General features: G+C 48.1%; 1 pseudogene; it reads left to right on the forward strand.

Annotated features, from left to right (window-relative positions):
* The first annotated feature begins 471 nt into the window (after positions 1-471).
* On the forward strand, positions 472-2,127 carry LOC120846408 (annotated as a pseudogene).
* Positions 2,128-9,235: the final 7,108 nt, after the last annotated feature.

The raw sequence follows: 9,235 nt of genomic DNA on the forward strand, positions 1-9,235 counted from the left end.
ATACGGACAAACAAGGCAGGAATTCATTTTCTTTTGTTTCGCCTTCAGCGGGTGAGGTGCGAAAAGGGGGCACCCCTGCATTTGGTCTTATGTCACCAGTTATTTCTGCCCTTTCCAGTTAATTTTTCGCATTCTATCATAAAGGAAGGAAGGTCCAGGAGAGGACATAACGCCGCAGATGTGAAGCGGAGGGAGGGGGGAGAACTTCCGGTTTTAGAGGACACGCCCCTATTGGTGACTCACTTGTGTGTCGCCTCGTCGTATGCACCAGTGTTGGTGCAAACTAACTCGTCACTTCCCTGAAATGGCTGTGTACTTGCGAAGTAACCGCGGTGGGCTGAAACTTCTGCACGAAGGCTTCGAGTATGACAAGGAACGTTGCTTCAAAGAAAAGGTGAGCCTTTCACTGAGTTTGCGATTCAAATGCGATCTTTTTTTAATAGTACGAAGATTGTTACGCCGACCCTTCCTGTCTTTAGCTAAGTTATAATTTATAAAAACGCCTATTCCTCGCAGACATACTGGCAATGTAGCCGGAAACTGGAGTGTAAAGCAAGGGCTCACACTATTGACGAAGAAGTTGTCAAGCTGATCAACGAACACAGCCATGCTCCCAGCCGACTGGACCAAGAGGCCAAGTTGGCGTACTCATCAATGAAGGAAAGAGCACGGACGACTGAGGAACCCAATCAAGCCATCGTCGGACGCCTGGTGGCCGAGATGACACCGGAAGCTTGCAGTTACTTACCGCCTCAGGACACTGTTAAGAGAACATTAAGGTAAGTGTTATACACGAATGTTACGAATTAACATCTTTGCTACCTTAGCAAAATATATGCCACCTCATATGCTATGGAGATGTCCAGTTTATCATCGGGCTAGCCTAAACATTTTTAAAATTGAAAATATAGTAAAATAATAATGAGTAACTGCCCTATAGTTGAAACGTGACAGCAATAATATTTCCAACTTTTTTGCATGCAGGAGGGCGCGGGCGATGGAGCAACGGCCGATGCCTCTCCCTTCACGCTTAGAAGACGTCGTCATCCCTGCGCAGTACGCGTCGAAGATTGACGGGTCCAGATTCCTGTTGCATGACTCCGGTGTGCAAGACCAGGACCGTTTCCTTATCTTCTGCAGCCCGCAGATGGTGGATGTTCTCCGAACATCTAAGAAGTGGTTCGCCGACGGGACGTTCAAGGTTGCGCCTGAGTTGTTTTACCAGGTTTACAGTCTACACTGCGAAGTGGGCGGCTCCATCCTGCCTGCGGCATACATTTTGCTAACGCGGAAAGACTGTGGGACGTACACGCGAGCCCTGAACACCCTTAACGCCGAGTGTGGGGGAGATTGCGAGCCAAGGACCGTCACAGTGGATTACGAACTGGCGGCTATCAACGCTTTCAGGGCGGTCTTCCCAAGCGCCGACGTGCGCGGGTGTTTTTTTCACCTGTCGCAATGTGTCTACCGCAGACTTCAGTCGGAAGGACTACAGGAGCTGTATGCTTTTGACCCCGACATAAACCTGGAAGCTCGCATGATCCCAGCTCTTGCAATTGTGCTCCAGGACGACGTGGAGACGTCACTGAGCTTGCGTCCAGCATCCGCGCAGAACTTCTCCCGGTGGTCGACTACTTCGAGGATGTGTTTATTGGGCGGCTAACGGCACGGGGCAGAAGAGATGCGCAGTTTCCAATTAAGCTATGGAACCACCACGACACCGTTCTCCAGGGCGGCTCCAAGACCACGAACTCAGTGGAAGCCTGGCACCGGAGCTTCCAAGCTCATGTTCAGTGCTCGCACCCAACTCTCTGGAGATTCTTGGAGGTGCTACAACGAGAAGACGCCCTGCAACTTCACCGGCTTGGAAGACTCGAGATGGGCCAGCGCTTCAAGCAGGCCTCAAAATACGCGAAGGCTGCAGAACGGTTAAAGACACTTGCTAGAGAATACGACGCTAGTGATGTGCGACGCTTCCTTAGGGGAGTTGCCCGCAACGTGTCGTTCTAGGTCCCGGGCCATGTGCCTTTTGTAAATAAAAGTGGTCCACATTACATTTTGTGTACTATTTTGCTTCTGAATGCATTTGGCTTCGGACTTTTGCTTGATAATGAAACCCACGACTAACCTATGATGTGTATCTTTACCTGTTTCTATAGTATTCAGAAGGCCTATAATCTCGAGCTACTTTCCAGAAAGAGCATTCCATCAGGAATAAAGTCAGACAAGCGAATAAGTTTGTGTTTAGCTATACACCTGCTAGCTAGGAAAATATCCTCGTAGTGTGAAAGAGGAAAGTAATTTGACTTGTTTAAGGTATGTATGTCTTAATAACGAGCAGAATCAACCGTGTTTGAATTGGGACAAGCTTTATGTCTTAATGAATACAACTGTTATATTTTATGCGTGAACATAAAATGTTCGAATAACTGCAAGTAAGTTCAACTTCCCGAACTTCAAATTTACACCGAAATTTCCGTGCACCGAAGCGACCGTACACCGAAAAGTCCGTACACCGAAATATCCGTGCACCGAAATTTCCGTGCACCGAAATGTCCGCACCGAAACGTCCTACACCGAAATGTCCTACACCGAAATGTCCGGATCCCCAGCAAAAGTGTTTTCCAGTCAGGTTTTGCAACCGGAGAGGAGGACTCGGCGTTGACGAGGGGAGCAAATACAACGCCGGACACAGCTCTGCGCTGCGTGTGACAACCGGTCTTTGACACGAAATGTTAGAATACCCGGTTCGGTTCCGCTTGATTCAAACTGCGACTTCTCGCGTCCCACTGTCGGAACGGGCATGGTGAGGGTCGCGACGTTGCGCGATCATCGCCATGGCCTTGACAGCGTGTTTGAAAGGGTCCTCCTTGTGGCCATCATCGCATCGCGGCTCGGGGTCAGACTGCACGCTCGGCGCATGCGCTCTACCGAGTTGCTGCGTTAGTCAATTCGTCACGGGACCCCGCTCTTCATGGCCCGCCCAATTAACGAGACACAACGAGTTGTCTTGTGCCCGTAGCTCGAGTCCGCGTTGCTAATGTCGGCCTTTGCGCTGCACGCGTGGGCGTGCGCATGCATTCACGCGTCAACACACGAGGAGAGTGGGGCGGTAGGGGCTTTGCTGAAGGACGTCATTTGCAGTACCTGCATGTCACCTGAGAGACATTTCCGCGTAATGTGCTGCACATATCCCGAGGCGAGGGAAGTCACAGCGTCCAACTGTGGCGATACAGATCCGAAAAACTTCAAAAAGACACCCGCCGGTAAAATATGGTCAATTCGGATTTATCCGATAAATTCTGAATCTTTACGCCCGAAGCCCCCCGCAAAAAAAAAAAAACAAAAAAAAAACAACGGTATTTTGCAGTTTCATCAGCGCACAGGGTCGATGGTCCTAAGAAAATGCCACCACAATTATCTTTAAAATCTCGGACAATGTCAGAAAGGGTGTCCGCTTATTTCGTCAATGTTCATTCAGCAGTCAGAACAAGAGGTAATTGTACTTACGGGTCACGACGAAAGCCACTGTTTTTTTGGTTTCCTGCAGTTTGGGCCATACTATATTTGTGATTTAGAGGAAGGATCGAGAGCTTGCGTTTTTGTAAGGGTGAGCTATGGACCATAGAAAGAGCATAAAATGGGGAAGAGGGGCAGTTGAAACTTCTCCATAACATTCACTCCACCTCGCGCGGCCGCGGGGTGGATTGATGGAGTAGGATGGTATAAATCCAAACTTCCCAGCGACTCCCGGAGGTAGTCGCTTCCCAGCGACTCCTCCGAAGCGACACTTGTGTTACTGAAATGAGTGATAGGGCGCAGGCGACCTGCTTTACGTTCATGATTTCCCCAGTCTCAGGGTTGTTTTAAATCAAGGACACTTGTGTGCCACCTTTGTCGGGGGACAAATCAATGGCACCAATGCCGAATCCATCTAAAGATATATTAATTAATACAAGCGCGTTTTATATTTCGTCGAGCATACGTTTACGCCCGGATATTATTTATTTATTTATTTATTTATTTTTAATACGAAACACCACGAAGATAAACTCCGAATTTCGGAGAATTGGGAATCAAACGAAAATAGACTCCGATGAGTTCGGAATTGTTGGCAAAAAATACACTCCGAAAAACACCCTCCAAATGGGACGAAAAATAAACTCCGATAAGGGTTCAGGGGAAGGATCCTCCCAGCCCTTTCCACTTTAGCAGAGTGAACGCAGAAGAGGAAGGTCTTCAGTGTCCGCTCTGCTGAAGTGGAAAGAGTACGTCAGAGGAGGGAGCTTCCCATGCATTTTAGCTTAGATATATGTCAGCTTATCAAGACGTACACGTTCCAAACGCCATAAGCATCGCTTCTTTCTCCGAAAACCAATCTTGTAAGAACTACTTCGTGCGACGTATGAACAATGCACGAAACTTCCTTTTTTCTTGAGGGAAAAACGAGTAGAGTTGCGCGCAGTGTTACTTCTTATGGTAGAACTAAGATACGCTTTCCCGCGTCCTTTCCCCGAATTCGCACCTCTTTCTGGTGGCCAAAAGAGTCTTGTAAACGCAGCGAAAGCTACCATCTCACGCACCCTTTCCTCCATTATGTCTGGCCAAATGATATCGAGGCAAGTATATCTTAATTCTCTACGTAAAGAAGGAAATTAGTGATGCATGATGATGATGGCTTAGAAGCCGGGCTCTTAATGCGAAAGCATTAACTCTCCCATGGAGCAAACCGACGTCATCAGCTTTTGAAGCCGCGCCAAACGGCCCCTCACCTGTCCCAATGGAGCGAAGCCTGTTGTCTGCAGCAGAAATCTGATCGATAGGCTCCCATTGCCTGGCGCGCGTCATAGTTTCAAAAAACGAGGCTCCCATGGGCTCTCGCGCGTCATAGTTTGAAGGAACGCCACCAGAGCAGCCCTCTCCGTGGTGGCGCAGCGCACGCAGCGGCCCTGCCGCCGGTAAGTAGGGATGTCGCGAACCACCCCAGGTTCGATTTCGAAAGGTTTCGATATTTGCGAAGCGAACTGAGGTTCGATTATCGAAAAATTTCGATATTTTCGTACCGACCGAGGTTCGAATTCGAAAAATTCGCAACTTTCGATCAGAGTGGAGTTTCGAATTCGAAAAGTCCAAAGCTTTCACGGTTTCTAAAATTTCGGATTCGAATATTTCGAATATTTTTTAACTTCAGGTTCGATAAATTCGAAGATTTCGAAATTCTTTGGAAATAAAATTCGAAAACTTCGAACGCTTCGAATTTTTATAGACATGAAGTTCGAATAATTCGAAGAGTTCGAATTTCTTTCTGCATAAAGTTCGAAAATTTCGAAGGTTTCGATTTTCTTTTAACTCTAAATTCGAAAAAAAAAAAACTTTGAAGATTTTGAATTCCTTTCTAGTCCAAGTTTTCAAAGTTCGAAGTCCGGTTTTCAAGTTCCTCCACAGTTTGTTTCAAATAACGTTTTCACGACTCACTGGTTTTCACAAAATCAAGTTTAGAAAAGTTAGGGTGTAATATCTAGATTCTGCGAAGTTGGTCAGGCAAGTAAATGAGACGACGAGTGTCCCGGATGTGCTGAAATATTTGCCAGTGCAGAGTGACGTGTGGCCATAGATCAGTAATTGTGACCGCCAGCCCGGGGGCGGGGGCGAGGGGGGGAGGTTGGGAGGGGGGGGGGGGGGGTCTTTAACCTGCATCATGCAGTAGTGATCACACGAACACACTGTTTTACGAGACTCAGCCAGTTCGAAACGGCCAGGGCCGAGCAGGAGGTTGAGGCTCAGAAAAACCTTGAAGCGACCTGGCAAACTACCTCGCCACCCCTTGCACGTTGGTAGTAATCCGATTGAACGCCGCCCGTGTGACGCTGGCAACCTTTTGTAGAAACATCGATTCGAGAGTAAATGGTACTAGTACCCTCTCTCTCTTCCTTCTGGCCAAGCAGAGAGGGAAGATGGTTTCTTTTCGTTGACTTCGGGGCAGAAAATAACCCATGATGGAGACAAAGGCAAGTTTGGGGGAGCCGTATCTAGGTCACAGCGGCTCAGCGGGCGAACTGGATGTGGCTGACGTTTCGAATGTCGAACGGATGGGAGAGGCCTTGCACGTGCCTTGTTTTCGAGCCACTTAGTCTCGAACCCATTTGGGTGTCTAGGTGGCAGCACATATTCGCCAAAAGGTCCATTGTCCTGGAGGTTTATTTTCTGGGACGGAGGAACCGCCTCGCAAAAAGCTGACAAAACCCGAGGTCGAGGAGCGTTCTACCATACAAGTGGCGTCGGAAGAGGAAAAACGGGGGGAAAGAGGGTAGCGGGGGGGGGGGGGGGGGGGGGGGGGGGGGCTTCAGTTCCTTCCCCCCCCCCCTCCCAGATATTTCGGACTGTTAAAGAAAACAATACGGGGAAAGAGGGCGTGGTCGAGCTTATTTTAATCTGAAATTATTTATGCATATGTATAGCTACTGTCGCTCTTCACTGCATAAAAGATTGCGTAGATAATCATTGTTAGAAAATCGTTGTCAGAAGGCACTACTCGTCACATGCTTAGTGGTTCGGAAGTTCAAAGCTATGTCTTTTCGAACTAAATACCTGCACCAATAGTAAAAAAATAAAAAAATAAAAGCTGGAGAAAAAAAACAAAAAAACTATCAAGAATTCGCCGGAAGTGTTGTATCCTTGCATTATCAGAGGTTCAGACCTTCGAAACAAGTTTCTTTTACCAAAATCTGTACAGGCTAAAAGAAACACGTCCCAGGAACGTGTTGCGAAAAAAAAAAAAAAAAGTTTTCTTTTAAAGGGATACTGAAGCGAAACTTGAAATACACCTATTATGGTCAGAAATAGGTTCAATATGATCAATGATATTCATAAATCATAATCGCGCGTTTGTATTTTGAACGGATGGCTATATTTTTCACCCTGATGGGCCCGATTGGGCGCGCGCTCAAAAATCGGCCATCGGAGAGCGCGATGCGTCTTGGGATATTGGGCGCATTCGTGACGTCACTTGTGCCGGTCGGGAAAGGCTACGGCGTGAATGTTGTGGTTACGAGCGTTGCCACTTGGTGGCGCGTCGACGATTTACGACCTGTGACAACGTGGCCGTTTGAGATGTGCAAGGGCTGCACGCACGCTGCACCACGGGACCACGGCAAGTCGGCAACCACGGCAGCACTGACAAAACCAGCTCTGAGGCAGGATTCTCAAAGCGAATTCACGACGAAAAAAGTGCGTACGACAAATTTGAGAGAAAACCCGTGCTCTCGAAACGAAATTGTCGTAACCTTTGCGCAGGTTACGACAGAATCCTACGACAGCTCCGAAGCTGTCTTACGCACTTTTTACGATCAAATCAACAAGGCCGACAGCGTCGCTCAGTTACTTGGTATCGGCCACCAACGGACATTTATTTTTCTTCGTGCTCTTCTCGTGCGTCCCGACTTCAACCAGCAAGAAAAAAGGAAGGAGTACTTAAAACAGACCACGATCAAGAACGCAGGATCCACAAACACACGAGAAGAGCTACAACAACCACGATTCTGCCGACCGAGCGAGCTCGGCAGAATATAGTAGGCCTAGCAGCAACATCGACTCGGCGCACCGTTGCTCCGGCGGTCCTTGGCCAAGACCGTCTGTCCATGACCGGCTGGCCTGCTGAATGGAATATGCCCGCGCGACCCTTGTGGACCCTTACCGGATGAGTAGTTTGATCCCTGAACTAAATTTCAGAGGTCAATATTTTCCCCTTGTCATCTCGATCTCCTTGTTTTCCGAGACAGCGGAGACAGCGCTGTCGTCGAAAAGGGACTCTCATTGATTCTATCTCCTTGTTTTGTGCGATATAGAGCTCAAATAAACGCTATACGGATTACCTTGGCAACTCGGTATGTACACTCTGTTATTAGTATGCCATTTTTATTCTGACTCGACGCTACGTCAGTGTCGAGCTATAGCAGTTCGTGGGAGCTACGCGATGTCGGTCTAACCTTTCTTTGCCGAGTGTCATGTCAGTATCGAGTTGCAATCGTAAAAGATCGGTCCAGAAGCGCTTACCGAAACGCGGTCTAACAGCGAACCCAGCACTTCGATCAAACGCGCGTGTCCGCTCCGAGTGTGAACAGGTATTTGGCATTTGCGTGGCTCTTGCTGACACCCTCGTAGTTCAAACATATCCTTTTTAACGTCGGCTTGCAGCTCGCGACTCGCAGCAACTAGTACCGGCCGTGTCAGAAGCATGCTCGGGCCGTGTCGTGCAAAGAGCCGCAACGAGAACGAGCTCACTGTGGCCAACTACGCTTTGGCTCTCTCCGCAAAGGCTTTGCGAACGCGTTCAGGCCTAGGCGAATTCTGCCGGCACGCCGTATTGCCGCAGAACGGCGCTGCTATTTTGGCACAAGTGATGTCACGAGAACTTCCCCCCATCCACCAGATGAGAATTTGAAATCGTTTAATTATGTTTAAAATTAGTTCTCCTGTGTTTTACAGCGCAATATTTATATTTCCGAGGTGGTGCCTGTCCCTAGCCCATATTTATGCAACAAGATCGGCGCTAAAATTTCGTTTCACTACCCCTTTAAAGGGACACTGACACCCCACAAAATTTTTTTTTAATTTTTTGCCAGGCGCTTCATTATGGTGTCGGAGGACTACCCAATTAATATTTTGCAACAGAGTAGCGTATTTTTTTAGTAAAGCCAAAAGACGCAACTGCTCGAAACCGAAACCGAAACCCGACGGAGGTCGGAGAAGTGGAGAGAAGAGAGCGAGTGGCGGAAATCACGTGGCTACACCCGACTGTGTGTTTTTTTTGTTTTTTCTTTCTCCTTCCCGGTAGCAGACGACATGCGGCGAACGGGAACTGTTCGCCGTGGGATTTTTTGCAGTTATGTATGTTCCGCTCGTTGTTCTGTACTCCAAGATGAGTTGTTTTGTATATTGAGGAGTTGGAGATGAGTAGTGAGTGCCCGTGGTGAATTTTGATCGGCTCCGAAAAGAATACACCCAAGATGTTGTGTGAAGAGCTCAGTGGCTCACATGTCCTGCGTCCGAAACAGAAGTGGCATTGTGCGACTGAGTTCCCGAAAGATCAACGGGATCGGGACCAATGGCTGGCTGCAATTCCTGTAGACCATTTACGGGCACCTCGGAAAGCGGACGCTACCTGCTTTATATGCTCCTTGCATTTTGTGGAAAGTGATTACATTGAGTTCGCAGGTGTCAAAAAGGAAATCCCATA

This window comes from Ixodes scapularis, unplaced genomic scaffold, assembly GCF_016920785.2.
Source record: "Ixodes scapularis isolate PalLabHiFi unplaced genomic scaffold, ASM1692078v2 PGA_scaffold0__279_contigs__length_252992795, whole genome shotgun sequence".
NCBI lineage: Eukaryota > Metazoa > Arthropoda > Arachnida > Ixodida > Ixodidae > Ixodes > Ixodes scapularis.